Here is a 14,642-nt window from a genome sequence, read left to right as displayed (position 1 = left end):
CCCCGTTAGCTTAGTGGTCAGCGAGGCGGCATACCACGCCAAGGGGCCCGGGTTCGATTCCAGGCTGGACCAGGAGATTTTTCTCCGCTCAAAGACTGTGTTGTGCTGTCCTCATCAAAATTTCATCTCCAACGCGCAAGTCGCCTGTTGTGGCGTCGAATGCAATAACTACTTGCCCTCGGCGGCCGAACTTCCCCGACTGGGGGACGCCCAGCCCACAATGCCGTACTCTCATTTCCATGAACAACACCTCCAGAAATGTCTCAGTTTAGCTAGTGAATCCGTAGAGGGCAGTACAAGAGGTCTGCAGTGTGACTGGTTGTGCTTTCCCACACAATTTTTTGCGGAGATTAAGACAATGCGTCCTTGGGCTATCTTAGTGTGTCGTCGTGTAGGATTCTTTCTACATGTTTTTCCCAGAAGCTCTCGAAGTTTATGTCTCTCGTAGAAGCAGTATTAGCGGCGTCGTATTCTCTGTAAAGTACAGTTCTACTTGCTCTAAGTGATGAAGCGGGAAGCTATATTATTCGCAATAACGTTTAAAAGGAATGCCATTATAATGTATTTATTTATTAAACACCATAAGCTGGCAATAGCGACACATCTAATAATGTGTGAAATCTTATGGGACTTAACTGCTAAGGTCATCAGTCCCTAAGCTTACACACTACTTAACCTAAATTATCCTAAGGACAAACACACACGCCCATGCCTGAGGGAGGACTCGAACCTGCGCTGGGACCAGCCGCACAGTCCATGACTGCAGCGCCTCAGACCGCTCGGCTAATCCTGCGCGGCAACTAATAATGATTAACTGAAAACTATCAATTTCCTGAGAGCGGTTCCGGATTGCAGCGCCTAGAACCGCTTGGCCACCGCGGCCGGCTAACAAAAATTACTTAAGTGCTCCGACGTAACGTCTCTTATTACGTTCGCATTTGTTAAGAATATGAACCTAAAAACTTACAACTGAACTAGGTTGGGAGGCTTCTTATCGGCGACTGCGGACTACGGCGCGCAGCGTGTATTTCGTACATACACTAGTGATATGTCGCAGCCGTTCGTACATTTTCGTTAGCTTAAACATTATTCATTATTTATTAAGGTGATCCGTTTCTGGCGTTGTAATATTGTTGCAAGGAAGTACTTACGTCCTGCAGGCTTCTCCTAATATCGTAACGGAAAAAGCGACTCATATTAACAGCTGTTTATTAAGCAAGATTACTTTCTTTGCTCCAGAATAGCTGTGATTTCCCTTCGTAGCTCGGTGCTGACGTAACGGGAGTACTGATGTCTACACACAGCGCATCACACACACAACCGTCCACTTTTTTTTTTTTTTGGTCATCAGTCTACTGACTGGTTTGATGCGGCCCGCCACGAATTCCTTTCCTGTGCTACCCTCTTCATCTCAGAGTAGCACTTGCAACCTAAGTCCTCAATTATTTGCTTGACGTATTCCAATCTCTGTCTTCCTCTACAGATTTTGCCCTCTACAGCTCCCTCTAGTACCATGGAAGTCATTCCCTCATGTCTTAGCAGATGTCCTATCATCCTGTCCCTTCTCCTTATCAGTGTTTTCCACATATTCCTTTCCTCTCCGATTCTGCGTGGAACCTCCTCACTCCTTACCTTATCAGTCCACCTAATTTTCAACATTCGCCTATAGCACCACATCTCAAATGCTTCGATTCTCTTCTGTTCCGGTTTTCCCACAGTCCATGTTTCACTACCATACAATGCTGTACTCCAGACGTACATCCTCAGAAATTTCTTCCTCGAATTAAGGCCGGTATTTGATATTAGTAGACTTCTCTTGGCCAGAAATGCATTTTTTGCATAGCGAGTCTGCTTTTGATGTCCTCCTTGCTCCGTCCGTCATTGGTTATTTTACTGCCTAGGTAGCAGAATTCCTTAACTTCATTGACTTCGTGACCATCAATTGTGATGTTAAGTTTCTCGCTGTTCTCACTTCTACTACTTCTCATTACCTTCGTCTTTCTCCGATTTACTCTCAAACCATACTGTGTACTCATTAGACTGTTCATTCCGTTCGGCAGATCATTTAATTCTTCTTCACTTTCACTCAGGATAGAAATGTCATCAGCGAATCGTATCATTGATATCCTTTCACCTTGTATTTTAATTCCACTCCTGACCCTTTCTTTTATTTCCATCATTGCTTCCTCGACGTACAGATTGAAGAGTAGGGGCGAAAGGCTACAGCCTTGTCTTACACCCTTCTTCATACGAGCACTTCGTTCTTGATCGTCCACTCTTATTATTCCCTCTTGGTTGTTGTACATATTGTATATGACCCGTCTCTCCCTATAGCTTACCCCTACTTTTTTCAGAATCACGAACAGCTTGCACCATTTTATATTGTCGAACGCTTTTTCCAGGTCGACAAATCCTATGAAAGTGTCTTGATTTTTCTTTAGCCTTGCTTCCATTATTAGCCGTAACGTCAGAATTGCCTCTCTCGTCCCTTTACTTTTCCTAAAGCCAAACTGATCGTCACCTAGCGCATTCTCAATTTTCTTATCCATTCTTCTGTATATTATTCTTGTAAGCAGCTTCGATGCATGAGCTGTTAAGCTGATTGTGCGATAATTCTCGCACTTGTCAGCTCTTGCCGTCTTCGGAATTGTGTGGATGATGCTTTTCCGAAAGTCAGATAGTATATCACCAGACTCATATATTCTAAGCACCAACGTGAATAGTCGTTTTGTTGCCACTTCCCCCAACGATTTTAGAAATTCAGATGGAATGTTATCTATCCCTTCTGCCTTATTTGACTGTAAGTCCTCCACAAGGTCTTTTAAATTCCGATTCTAATACAGGATCCCCTATCTCTTCTAAATCGACTCCTGTTTCTTCTTCTATCACATCAGACAAATCTTCACCCGCATAGAGGCTTGCAATGTATTCTTTCCACCTATCTGCTCTCTCCTCTGCATTTAACAGTGGAATTTCCGTTGGACTCTTAATGTTACCACGGTTGCTTTTAATGTCACCAATGGTTGTTTTGGCTTTCCTGTATGCTGAGTCTGTCCTTCCGACAATTATATCTTTTTCGATGTCTTCACATTTTTCCTGCAGCCATTTCGTCTTAGCTTTCCTGCACTTCCTATTTATTTCATTGCTTAGCGATTTGTATTTCTGTATTCCTCATTTTCCAGGAACATGTTTGTACTTCCTCCTTTCATCAATCAACTGAAGTATTTCTTCTGTTACCCATGGTTTCTTCGCAGCTACCTTCTTTGTACCTATGTTTTCCTTCCCAACTTCTGTGATGGCCCTTTTTAGAGATGTCCATTCCTCTTCAACTGTACTGCCTACTGCGCTATTCCTTATTGCTGTATCTATAGCGTTAGAGTACTTCAAACGTATCTCGTCATCCCTTAGTACTTCCGTATCCCACTTCTTTGCGTATTGATTCTTCCTGACTAATGTCTTGAACTTCAGCCTACTCTTCATCACTACTATATTGTGATCTGAGTCTATATCTGCTCCTGGGTACGCCTTACAATCCAGTATCTGATTTCGGAATCTCTGTCTGACCATGATGTAATTTAATTGAAATCTTCCCGTATGTCCCGGCCTTTTCCAAGTATACCTCCTCCTCTTGTGATTCTTGAACAGGGTATTCGCTATTACTAGCTGAAACTTGTTACAGAACTCAATTAGTCTTTCTCCACTTTCATTCCTTGTCCCAAGCCCATATTCTCCTGTAACCTTTTCTTCTACTCCTTCCCCTACAACTGCATTCAAGTCGCCCATGACTATTAGATTTTCGTCCCCCTTTACATACTGCATTACCCTTTCAATATCCTCATACACTTTCTCTATCTGTTCATCTTCAGCTTGCGACGTCGGCATGTATACCTGAACTATCGTTGTCGGTGTTGGTCTACTGTCGATTCTGATTAGAACAACCCGGCCACTGAACTGTTCACAGTAACACACCCTCTGCCCTACCTTCCTATTCATAACGAATCCTACACCTGTTATACCATTTTCTGCTGCTATTGATGTTACCCGATACTCATCTGACCAGAAATCCTTGTCTTCCTTCCACTTCACTTCACTAACCCCCATTATATCTAGATTGAGCCTTTGCATATCCGTTTTCAGATTTTCTAGTTTCCCTACCACGTTCAAGCTTCTGACATTCCACGCCCCGACTCGTAGAACGTTATCCTTTCGTTGATTATTCAATCTTTTTCTCATGGTAACCTCCCCCTTTGCAGTCCCCTACAGGAGATCCGAATGGGGGACTACTCCAGAATCTTTTGCCAATGGAGAGATCATCATGACACTTCTTCAACTACAGGCCACATGTCCTGTGGATACACGTTACGTGTCTTTAATGCAGTGGTTTCCATTGCGTTCTGCATCCTCATGTCGTTGATCATTGCTGATTCTTCCGCCTTTAGGGGCAATTTCCCACCCCTAGGACAAGTGAGTGCCCTGAACCTCTATTCGCTCCTCCGCCCTCTTTGACAAGGCCGTTGGCAGAATGAGGCTGACTTCTTATGCCGGAAGTCTTCGGCCGCCAATGCTGAATATTTACCAAAATTTAGGCAGTGGCGGGGATCGAACCCGGGACCGAAGACGTTTTGATTATGAATCAAAGACGCTATCCCCCTTCTTTTTTTTTTTTTTTTTTTTTGATCGTTGTGTTTGGTCGTTGCGGACGTCGCAAGACATCCTGTTCAAGTTCGTTGGGTGATCGTTTCACTCAGTTTTTTGGGTATATTAGATCCTTTTTTCCAGAAATAGAATAGTATTTGTTTCGGTAGCCTGATATCATCCATTCGGCAAATGTGCTCAAATACCCATCTTCGCTTTGCCATCACTTTTGATATTTGATTCAAAATTGGTACATCCCTTCATTACCTCTAGTCTCCCAACCATCTGTATTGCATCCGTTATCCGTCATTTTTCTAATAAACCATGTTTGTTTATTTAGGTTTCATTAATACTAGACTGAGCGAGGTGGCGCAGTGGTTAGCACACTGGACTCGCATTCGGGAGGACGACGGTTCAATCCCGCGTCTGGCCATCCTGATTTAGGTTTTCCGTGATTTCCCTAAATCGCTCCAGGCAAATGCCGGGATGGTTCCTTTGAAAGGGCATGGCCGACTTCCTTCCCCGTCCTTCCCTAAACCGATGAGACCGATGACCTAGCAGTTTGGTCTCTTCCCTCAAAACAGCCCAGCCCAGCCAGCCATTAATACTAATAACAATATGTGTTTAGGTCCATATTCTTAACAAATGCGAACGTAACAAGACACGTTACGTCGGAGAACTTGAGTAATTTGTGTTAGCCGGCCGAAGGGCAGAGCGGTTCTAGGCGCTTCAGTCCGGAACCGCGCGACTGCTACGGTCGCTGGTTCGAATCCTGCCTCGGGCATGGATGTGTGTGATGTCCTTAGGTTAGTTAGGTTTAAGTAGTAAGTCTAGGAGACTGATGACCTCAGATGTTAAGTCCCATAGTGCTCAGAGATATTTGAACAATTTTAATTTGTGTTATGTAGACGTAAATATTTTTTATCTGGGGACGTGGCACTATTCACGAGGCTAGCGAGCGGAGTACGGTGCTTCAGTGCCCCTGGACAGCGAGTTACGAGTAATCTAAGTCAGCAGTAGCGGCCCCTCATTCGCAACTCCACACGCCATTCTCTAGAGTTACAGGCGCCATATTGTACGGTGCTGGCGGCGGCCGCGATATGCATCTGTAATAAAGGAACCCTGCGCTGCCGAGGTTCAGACGTAAGGTTGGCTGGTTGGCGCGGGGGCGGCTGAGGGGTAGCGGAGTGGGTGGAGGTTGGCTGGGTCAGGAGGGGGGAGGGGAGCGGGGGCAGCTCGACGAGAAAAGACCCGGGTCAGAGAGCGGGAGAACTACTGGCGAACGGGTGTGGCAACCGTGTGCGGGGAGATACACTTTTGTACGAATTCGCATTGCTTTACTCTGCTCCATCTTTTGATTATTTCGGCAGCTTCTGGAGATCGTTTCATGAAATACAGACTGAAGCAAAATTCGTGCATTATGAAGAAGAATGGGTAGCTTTTGAGGGATGAAATAGTGAAGGCAGCAGAGGATCAAATAGGTAAAAAGACGAGGGCTAGTAGAAACCCTTGGGTAACAGAAGAAATATTGAAATTAATTGATGAAAGGAGAAAATATAAAAATGTAGTAAATGAAGTAGGCAAAAAGGAATCCAAACGTCTCAAAAATGAGATCGACAGGAAGCGCAAAATGGCTAAGCTGGGATGGCTAAAGGACAAATGTAAGGATGTAGAGGCTTATCTCACTAGGGGTAAGATAGATACTGCCTACAGGAAAATTAAAGAGACCTTTGGAGAAAAGAGAACCACTTGTATGAATATCAAGAGCTCAGATGGAAATCCAGTTCTAAGCAAAGAAGGGAAAGCAGAAAGGTGGAAGGAGTATATAGAGGGTCTATATAAGGGCGATGTACTTGAGGACAATATTCTGGAAATAGAAGAGAATGTAGATGAAGACGATATGGGAGATACAATACTGCGTGAAGAGTTTGACAGAGTACTGAAAGACCTGAGTCGAAACAAGGCCCCGGGAGTAGACAACATTCCATTAGAACTACTGACGACCTTGGGAGAGCCAGTCCTGACAAAACTCTACCATCTGGTGAGCAAGGTGTATGAGACCGGCTAAATACCCTCAGACTTCAAGAAGAATATAATAATTCCAATCCCAAAGAAAGCAGGTGTTGACAGATGTGAAAACTACCGAACAATCAGTTTAATAAGTCACAGCTGAAAATACTAATGGGAATTCTTTACAGACGAATGGAAAAACTAGTAGAAGCCGACCTTGGGGAAGATCAGTTTGGATTCCGTAGAAATAGTGGAACACGTGAGGCAATACTGACCTTACGACTTATCTTAGAAGAAAGATTAAGGAAAGGCAAACTTACATTTCTAGCACTTGTAGACTTAGAGAAAGCTTTTGACAATGTTGACTGGAATAATCTCTTTAAAAGTCTGAAGGTGGCAGGGGTAAAATACAGGGAGCGAAAGGTTATTTACAATTTGTACAGAAACCAGACGGCAGTTATCAGAGTCGAGGGACATGAAAGGGAAGCAGTGGTTGGGAAGGGAGTGAGACAGGGTTGTAGCCTATCTCCGATGTTATTCAATCTGTATATTGAGCAAGCAGTAAAGGGAACAAAAGAAAAATTAGGAGTTGGTATTAAAATCCATGGAGAAGAAATAAAAACTTTGAGGTTCGCCGATGACATTGTAATTCTGTCAGAGACAGCAAAGGACCTGGAAGAGCAGTTGAATGGAATGGACAGTGTCGTGAAAGGAGGATATAAGATGAACATCAACAAAAGCAAAACGAGGATAATGGAATGTAGTCGAATTAAGTCGGGTGATGCTGAGGGAATTAGATTAGGAAATGAGACACTTAAAGTAGTAAAGGAGTTTTGCTATTGGGGAGCAATAGTAGAGAGGATATAAAATGTAGACTGGCTATGGGAAGGAAAGCGTTTCTGAAGAAGAGAAATTTGTTAACATCGAGTATAGATTTAAGTGTCAGGAAGTCGTTTCTGAAAGTATTTGTATGGAGTGTAGCCTTGTATGGAAGTGAAACATGGACGATAACTAGTTTGGACAAGAAGAGAATAGAAGCTTTTGAAATGTGGTGCTACAGAAGAATGCTGAAGATTAGATGGGTAGATCACATAACTAATGAGGAGGTATTGAATAGAATTGGGGAGAAGAGGAGTTTATGGCACAACTTGACCAGAAGAAGGGACTGGTTGGTAGGACATGTTCTGAGGCATGCGTGGTTGGCAAAAATCGTAGAGGGAGGCCAAGAGATGAATACACTAAGCAGATTCATAAGGATGTAGGTTGCAGTAAGCACTGGGAGATGAAGAAGCTTGCTAAGGATAGAGTAGCGTGGAGAGCTGCCTCAAACCAGTCTCAGGAGTGAAGACCACAACAACAACAACAACAACAACAACAGCAGCAAGACTTCATGAAGCGGCTCCATGTCTGCTGGCAATTCTAAATTGCCCACAACAAAATTTCGTCGCGTTCATGTTTTCGACAGAAACTTGATACCAATGCATGGTAATTTTTCCTACATCAGTAAAATAATGTATCTGAATAGTATCTACACTCGAGGCAGTTAAGATTACCGATCCTCTTCTAATTTCTCAGTTCTGCTCTGTCCAATATTATCCACCTCGATAGCTACGCTTTCCCAGATTCGCGGAAGTAACTCGCCCCTTATCATGATTAACGACAAGGGCTGTTGGGCTGGCCCGTCTGGATGTGGTTTCTAGGCTGTTTCTCTCATCCAACTAGGTAAATACCGGACTGGGACTCACCTACCATCTCAGACACATTCTACGCAAACATTTAGAAAATTGTTCACACAGTGAATTACACAGACTGATGGGGTACACTGATTCTGTCTCTGAGAGAGCGGGATCCTCAGGAAGAGCATCTGGCCACCCACCGTCACTGACAATGCCACAACCCATATAATAACAAATTTCCGATGACGCTGAGCCACAGTAATGCAATAGTTTTTAAAACAGTAAACACCATTTTATTCTATGTTTATGCTGTTCACGGGTATGCTGCCGGATATGAGCGTATTCAGTACACGATATTTCGGCGATCGCTGAGTACAAAATCTAACGGACCACAGCATTTCACTCTGTATTATAATGTTTGTCTTTTTTACTATCCTGATTCTGGCTTTTATGCCATTATCAAGTAAATTGCTAAAGGTTTTAGACCATTATGAAGGCAAATTTGCTAAGGAAGTCCAAAGCAGGCCTTGATAATGGCATACAAGCTGAAATCTGGATAGTACAAAGGATAAATATAATAAGAGACAATAAAATGGCGGTTTGCTCTTTTAAAAACCATGTAATAACGTCGAGCCACTAGAGAAACGGGATAGCAGTGAAGAAGAAGAAGAAGAAGGAGAAGAAGAAGTACTGTCTGTGATGTTAACCACTGGATGCTGCACACTCTTCTGGTGCTTATCCACCGCCAATGATACATTCTCTTTATGTTTATGCTCCTTATATCTTATTTTAAACTTTGTCTCCCGTTTGTCCCACATAATTCATTTCACGGTCCTGACGGTCCTGCTTTCCCCATCCAGTTCAGGATGACTCATCGGTCCCAGAAATTCCTCGGGAAGCACGACATACAGCATGAGTGTATTAAACTTTCTAGAAAAACGATAGGTGTTGTCACATTTCAAGGAAGTTGAGATTTTTTTGCTTTAAGAGAGGAACGCGTTATCGTCTTAAATGAGAAAACACAAGTGTCACAGAGGTATTTATGGGCCCACATTAGCGATGTCCTCACTAAAAAGCAGCCGCCAACTCATTGTCCTTAGCAGCATAAGGTTTTAATTTGCCTTTTTGGTCGTTCTGCATCATAACTGCAGTGTTGAGTTTATGATTTGCTAATACTTGACATGTGTGCTCTGATATGAAACGTCCTGGCAGATAAAAACTGCGTGCCGGACCGAGACTCGAACATCCCCTAGGCTGTTGCTAAGCCATGTCTTCGCAATATCCTTTCTCCCAGGAGTGCTAGTTCTTCAAGGTTCGCAGGAGAGCTTCTGTGAAGTTTGGAAGGTAGGAGACAAGGTACTGGCGGAATTAAAGCTGTGAGGACGGGGCGTGAGTCGTGCTTGGGTAGCTCAGATGGTAGAGCACTTGCCCGCCAAAGGCAAAGGTCTCGAGTTCGAGTCTCGGTCCGGCACACAGTTTTAATCTGCCAGGAAGTTTCACTTGACATGTTGTTCAAACGTTCAAAGAAAGAGGGGGGAGGGATGTGGTAATGCGTTATAGGAAACCACTATCTTCAGTAGGTGAAGGCAGGTGCTTGTAGTTTGTAACTGAAGCTTGTGAGAGATGGTCAAGGGAGACTTTTACTTTTGACAGTGTATGTTTGCTGCGAGCTTTTTGCTTTTCTCGGTGTCTAATGACATAGAAACTTAAATGTGTGTTATATCTCAGGGTAATATAGATATTTACATGATTGTCTGTATATGTGGTGTTGCGATGTACCTATTTGTTTGTGATGTTTAAAGCTTTCCCGGCGTACTGATTGTTCCATAAAAACACGGGAGAACTGCCGGATATCAGTAACGTCCTGCCACGATATTTCGACGGAGAGTCTTCTGGCCATCTTCCGGTGAGTGCCACTGCAGCAGTACTACTGCTGTGGCACTCACCTGAAGATGGCCAGAAGACTCTGCGCCGAAATATCGTGGCAGGACGTTACTGATATCCGGCAGTTCTCACGTGTTTTTATGGAACTACCAATTTGTTTCCTTGCTTTATAGCATGCATCCCTTAAAAATACTGTGGAAAATACGTCACAGAATCGCCAACAGCTGCGTTATATTCTCAGCACTAAATCATGTGGCAGTTGTACGGTTGCTTCAGAACAGAATAATTTAATTTCTTTGTTGCTAAATAATATCACCAGCTTGTATCAGATAGTTCCCCAACATGACACTGAATGATTATCATTCTTTTCTGATTTGCTTCTTTGTATTTAGTTACGTCCGACTTCTGTTGCGTCGAATTCGTAGGGAGATCATTACAAAACTGTATGCGCTTGCTTTCCAATGAGGACATTTGCTTTTGCTACCTTCCTTGATATAATGTTTGAGATTTCACAAAAAAAAATGTTGACTCAAAATAATTATTTGACTGTTAAGTGAAATACAAATTGTTACTCTATGCACAACGGATAACGCATGAGAGGAATCAAGCAACCAAGGGATTTAGCGGATATTTGCTTTACAGTTAGACACGATCTACTGATTAATTGAGGGGCGTTATGGGACAAAACGGCAAGGTCATCAGTCCCGTGATTCGAAAGTTACTCACGGAAGAGAGAGCGTCCGCTAAAAGCGGACGGATCCAGTCAGAGGAGACAAACTATAAAACGAGGAAGCTATAAATACACACAGTAGAAGGCATAAAATAGCAGAGCAAACTAAAAACTGAAAATACAGAAGGGTAAAAGAAAGATATTTCCATAAGAGAGTGGTCATGGGGTTTCACAGTGAGATAACATGAAGAGAGGCCCCAACCACAACCACACTGCCACTGCTCCACGGATAAAGCAAAACGTTGTATCTGAAAACAAAAACCACTTTCACGGAGGGAACGGAGAACCAGTTCAACTATCCGTGTATCATCTGCTAATATTAAAATTAAGGAATCTGGAAACCCCTACTTAATATAAGGGGCGAAAAGGTGAACAGTCCACCAATATATGGGATACGGCGAAGGGCAGAGAGATGGTCATCGATAGCAGAGACCAAAGGGTGACGAGAGTAGCATCGATCGATTGCCTGCAGGCTACTCACTGAGTTGGTACAAATTATAACACTGTGGAGGGAAGCCTGAGAAACAAAATGGAGGGCTCTGTGAATGGCTTGGAGCTCTGCTGTGAACACACTACATGATCCCAGTAATAAATGGTGTTCTAAACCAGAAAGAGATGTGAAAGCGTATCCCACCTTATCTACCGCCTTAGAACCATCAGTGCAGAAGATGGTAGTACCCTGGAACTCTGCAAGGATGGAAGGCACAAGACGCCGCAGGACCATAGGGGCGACAGAGACTTTAGCAGACTGGAATAAGTCAATCTTAATGCGTGAGGGGGGAGAGGAGCAAATACACGGGGCGCATTTCAGTGAGTGGTGACGCAAAAATCGTCGATATACATCGCTGGGATAACCAGAGACCCAACAGAGGTTACAAGCTGTTGTTGGCTATAAGAAAGAGTGTGACACTTGACACAAAACCCTGTGGGATACTGTCCAAGAAGTGCTGAGGGATGAGCCAACTCGAACCTGGAAGAGCCTGTGGGGCAAAAACTCTCGGACAAAAATTGGAAGGAGCCTATGAAAGCCTAAGTAGTGGAGAGTAACTAAAATGTGATGGCAGTATTCAAGCAGTGGGCGAACAAGTGTACTGTAACCTACTTCCTTTGTTTTCGGACTGAATTTCCTTAGCATTCTTCCAATGGCGGAACGCCCCTAAAGGTCACTCTGCTATTCCCAGAGGGGCAGTGAGACGAGGGATCCTATTAACCACCGAAGGCTGTACTGCTACAGCTGTAACTCTGTCAGTTCTCCATAAGAGTTAAGCTGGCAGCAGAAAGTAAGTAAAGCATGCATCTCCGTCCTACTGCTGTTCTGAAGACGAACCCACAATCAAAACAAGCACTCATTCTATAATTTACAGAAACATAGTAAAGATAAGGGAAACGATGTACGTAATGAAATAATTAAATAAATGAACACAGTGGCGTCAATCCCTTTACCAGAGGCTCATTGTAGCATTACTATACTTCAAGAATGAATAATGCGTCATGTAAAATCACTGTCACAGGGTACAATGTGACACAGTTATGAGGCGGAACCACTAGTGCCGTCTCAACATGACTGTATTTTGTACAGCTGGTGCGTAATAATCATAATAATGAAATCGTGATACACTTGTACGTTGGCTTCAAAAAATGGTTCAAATGCCTCTGAGCACTATGGGACTTAAACATCTGAGGTCATCAGTCCCCTAGAACTTACAACTACCTAAACCTAACTAACCTAAGGACATCACACACATCCATGCCCGAGGCAGGATTCGAACCTGCGACCGTAGCGGTCGCGCGTTTCCAGAATGAAGGGCCTAGAGCCGCTCGGCCACACCGGCCGGCTACGTTGACTTCAGAGAGGATAGCTACGTAATAGTATGTGGTTGATAAGATGTATTGCCTATAGTTACCGCAGAAATTATGTTTCCATTACTTTATCGTAGACTTAAGCTAATTAAGCTTGGCTTATACCGGACTTGTTGTATACCTGATTGATGCAAGCTACCCGACCATACTGACAGAATAAACGCCAGTCTGCAAGTGTTCCTTTGCTCAGACCTTTTATCTCGTTCATATAGGTTAATGTTCAGTTCAAACACTGGAGGGGACGTTTCAGTGCTGCCTGCTCTTAATATGTGTTGTGCTTCTGGATCGATCCTCAGAGGTGCTGAGACCGAAATAAAGGAACGAATCGATGTGGTGCACGGAAGTCTGAATTTTCCCTTTCCAAACACGTAGGCGGTAGCTACGGTAAACGCAAGACTGTTCATTTAAAGTTGTCCTGGTAAACAGGGAACTGAGTTTATAACCGCACCTAGGATTGGCTGCGGAACATTGAGGTACTAGGCACACAGGAGCGCTGACCGGGCAGCGATACGGAGGCGATACAAGTAATCCGCTGCAAATCCGCGCCAGGAGGAAGGCGAGCAGATGCGAGACAGGCGATCGCCGTCGTGTTTGTACACAGGCCCGGCAAACAGCGGCCGGTATCTGGCTGGCGGGCGCCCGGGCGCAGCTGCGGCGCGAGCTGCTCGGCTAATAACGTTACCTCATCGCCGGAGCAAATTGGGAGGTTGTTCCAGCGCCTGCAAGCCGCTCTATCGGCCGGCGATCGCGAACTAACGGCGTGTGAAAAGTGGCTGCCGCCCGTCTTCCCACGAATTCCGACCGCGGTAGCAGTTACCAGTGGGCCGGTAAACAGTGATGCTCTCTCTCGCCCGATACCTCGTATTCGCTGAGGAAGTTTGCCTGAGTCGTGTTTCTCTTCGCATTAATCATTTCATTCTGAATAGTACGTGTAGTCATACGGAACGAATTGTTAGTCACGCCCTTAAATGAGCGTAGGAGCCAGATATCGAGGGATATGACTTCTTACGACTTCCGTAAAATTAAATAGGGGCCCGAAAACAGGTGTACGAGGCCTACGGCATTAAGAGACACGCTGGTCGCGTAAAGTCTGTCAGTATCCATTACACTCTATGCTAAACGTCAGTATTGCGATTTTGAACTCTATGGAACTGAAGTAAAACGTTCGATTGCATAGTTTCGCGGAAATATACAGGGGTGAACATTCATGTTGCTGTTGTTGTTGTTGTGGTTTTCAGTCCTGAGACTGGTTTGATGCAGCTCTCCATGCTACTCTATCCTGTGCAAGCTTCTTCATCTCCCAGTACTTACTGCAACCTACATCCTTCTGAATCTGTTTAGTGTATTCATGTCTTGGTCTCCCTCTACGATTTATACCCTCCACGCTGCCCTCCAATGCTAAATTTGTGATCCCTTGATGCCTCAGAACATGTCCTACCATCCGGACCCTTCTTCTAGTCAAGTTGTGCCATAAACTCCTCTTCTCCCGAATTCTATTCAATACCTCCTCATTAGTTATGTGATCTACCCATCTAATCTTCAGCATTCTTCTGTAGCACCACATTTCGAAAGCTTTTATTCTCTTCTTGTCTAAACTATTTATCGTCCACGTCCAACTTCCATACAAGGCTACATTCCATACAAATACTTTCAGAAACGACTTCTTGACTCTTAAATCTATATTCGATGTTAACAAATTTCTCTTCTTCACGAACGCTTTCCTTGCCATTAACAGCCTACATTTTATATCCTTTCTACTTCGACCATAATAAGTTATTTTGCTCCCCAAATAGCAAAACTCCTTTACTGCTTTAAGCGTCTCATTTCCTAATCTAATTGCCACAGCA

Source organism: Schistocerca serialis, chromosome 7 (genome assembly GCF_023864345.2).
Source record: "Schistocerca serialis cubense isolate TAMUIC-IGC-003099 chromosome 7, iqSchSeri2.2, whole genome shotgun sequence".
NCBI classification, from domain to species: Eukaryota; Metazoa; Arthropoda; class Insecta; order Orthoptera; family Acrididae; genus Schistocerca; species Schistocerca serialis.
The sequence above is the reverse complement of the archived record's forward strand: the minus strand, read 5'-3'. Positions refer to the sequence as shown.